Below are 3,327 nucleotides of genomic sequence, written 5' to 3' on the forward strand. Positions count from 1 at the left end.
ATGCTTTTATTTTTGCTGAGTTACTGTACTGATCTTATAAGAGATATCTATCAGAAGTCAGTGAATAGTGTTCAAATTGTTCAAAATGCAGCAGCAAGACTTTTCAGAAGAACCTAGAAAAGTGAACATATTAAGTCACTTGTAATGACTCTGCCCATGCTCTCGATTTGTTTAAGAAATCATCTTTGATAATTACTTTTAAAGTCCCTAATGGCCTGGTTTCAGAAGACATACTGGAACTGTTATCCATGTACCAACTGGGGCTCAGTGTGAGATCCTCTGACAGGAACTTGCTAACAGATCACACCTCATAGTTAAAGACAAAAGATGGCGGAGCATGTGCTATTAGGGGCTACTCTGTAGTGGAATGATCCAAGTAGTGGAGAATTCTGACTCGCAGTATCTTCTTCTTATTGATCATTGTATTGATCACTAAAGACTTACTTATATACTGCTATAAATGTTATTATAGGCTGCATATCTGTGACATGCTGATCTTGCCTCCATTTTATTCCTTATAAATTGTTTTTGTTTTGATTTATTCTTTACTGTGGATTCACCATAGAAGCATATTTTAACTGATATGCTGTGCTATGCTATAGTATACTATTCTATGCTATGATATGCATGTTGTGCGATGCTGTGCGATGCGATGCTATGCTATGCTATATTATGGTATACTATTCTATGATACGCAATGGAATGGTATACTATTCTATGATATGCTATGCTATGGTATGCATGCTATGCTCTAATATGAAATGACCGATTCTAAACTTCATTATTTTCAAATAAACTTTCTTATTCATTTTTTATTACAATAAAAATACTTTGTGAATCAAATATGATTATATATGATTTTATGTATTATACCATAGTGATAACAATGCTGTGTAATTAAAGGCACAGACATGCAGATGTACTCCTCTAGCATTGGTCCTCTCACCATCAATCACTGACTAAATTCAGTCATTCTGGTCAGTGAGCTATAGAATGGAACACCTGCAACCTTTGCTAACAATCAAACAGTATATGTAATGAGCGTGTATTTGTATTGTGTCATAACTAATTCATACCAGCATTTTAAGTTAAATGTAGCTTTCACACCTAATAGCAAAGCCACAGTAGTTTGGCCACAAGTGCACTGCTTTAATCTTCGCAGGATGGACTCTCTCGTGATGCTGTAGGTTTTTCAAATACAGAGAGAACCAGCTGTCTCATTGGGTTGTGACCTATGTCTCCCCAACCAACCATTCAGATCACCTTCACCGCATGACTATACCACTAACTCAGTCAAGGGTTACTGGTCACACATATTCTAAAAACTATTCATCATCTTTGTTCTCATTTAATAAACCACAACCGCTCTGAAGAGCATAAAAAGAAAAATCCCTCATTCTGTAGCCACTGTGGGAAATTGATTTTACATTCGGAGAGAACTTTCAGTCTGCATTGAAATGCTCAGGTTGTTTACTTGAAACAGATTGGTCTCAGCGTTCTCCTGGAGATGTGTTAAAGTCACACAGTCACACTTTTCCATCCACTTCACAGAAGGTCAGTCCCAGACACTTTCAACGGCATATCTGTATTCATCACATCTCCATTCACAGCAAACAAGCAACCCGCGGGCAGCCAGCGGCGCGGTGTCATCTCTCTGCAGGTACTGCATGTATGGCCTCTGGCTTTTATTCCAACAACATTTGGTTGTGTGTATATCATAGCGACATTTGCATTCAACCCCTGATCTGTCCAGCTTGAAGAGATTTGCTTGCAAATGTGAGCTTCTCTTTCTTGGCAGCCGTGTCAGTTGTGATCTTTTTCATACTTCAAGCAGTTTCTTGTTGTTTTGTAAATCTAAAGCAGAGAAAAGTGACCCAGACCGATTGGGTAGGAAGTTATTTTACTCATTTTTCTTACAGTTTTCAAGGAGAAAAACAACTGTGGAGAAGACTGAGCAAACACATAGAGGGAAGGGACAGATGGAGGGGTGGGGGGGGGGGGAAGTAAGAGTAGGAAGATGTGGGTCAAGATGGTTCATTCTGTGCAGACTTCACAGGAACAAGGACAGAGCCTCCTTCATGAAGTCACAGAGCATCAGCAGCACCTGAGGTTAGTTTAGGTCTTCCAGGTAAAGTTTGCCATTTTAATCATCGTTAACCTCCAGTGATAACAAAGAAATTAGAAAAACAGGTAAACACAATTTCAACTTTGCACAGTGAGTCTTTAACATTTTAATTTTTCCCACTTGCCAGCAAAATGACAAAAGATCTCAGCACACACAACAACCAAAATCCACAATAATCTTAAGTGCTCATTTGTCACATAAAATTCCTTTCATTTCTTGTAACAATTTCATTTGAACATAACACAGATTTAAAGTAGAAAAATAAATTTCGTATTTCATACATTTTTCTAAAGCCAATGTTTTGAGTGCATAACAGCTGGTGCTGTCAGCAGATGACATCTGAAAATGAAACCACTGCGCTGTGCAAAAAGAAGCTGAAAAACTGGCTCGAAAATCGTGCAGACTGCCGTGTTAAAATACCACATAAACAGGTTTACAGCCTTGAACAAGGGCAGTTTTTGTGCCTAGAGTTTCTTTTCCCATTTATAAAAACTGCTTTGCAGTGGAATTTTTATCTAGCTCATCATTTAAATTTTTTTAAGGCTTAACATTTGTCCTATCAGGAGCATCCACTCATTAATAACTGACAGCTATGCAACTAGCTGTCTCCAAGACTTCACATCAGCTAATTTGATTCGATGACCTAGACCCTTCACCTGTATTTGTGGCAATAGTGCCTCTTGTAGCATTTTAATTGCAGTTATCTTAGATGTAAGATGCTTTGTGGTTCAATAAATCCAAGACATTTTTGCTGAGGGAAAATTTAGTATTTCATCTGTATGTTACTTAACACTAGATAACCAGTATCTGCGTCTATGCAGCTCAGCTATAGACTCTGTTGTGGAAGTTTTCCATTAAATAAAGCCTGCAGATGAGCGGTGAGCGGTAGCTAACATTCTTTAATCAAAAACTCAAAGAACATAAAAACCCAAGCTTGTGGCGAGCCTGCATGATCGCGGGGCAGACGGTCAGCAGAGTCTCCTGAGCCTAACATGGCTCTCAGTTAAATACCTTCTTCAAGAACAAAAGGCAGTACACAGCTGTTTCACACTTTAAGGTTCACACTCCCTTGCTCCCTCCCAATGTTTACAAAAGATTCTTCCTGTGGAGCTGTCTGCTTCCCTCAACTTCCTTACTAGACCCCCACCATTTGTCTTATAGTATGAGTGTGAAACATGTTTAAAAATCCAGTGGCACCAAGG

Source organism: Astatotilapia calliptera, chromosome 6, assembly GCF_900246225.1.
Source record: "Astatotilapia calliptera chromosome 6, fAstCal1.2, whole genome shotgun sequence".
In the NCBI taxonomy this organism is placed as follows: Eukaryota; Metazoa; Chordata; class Actinopteri; order Cichliformes; family Cichlidae; genus Astatotilapia; species Astatotilapia calliptera.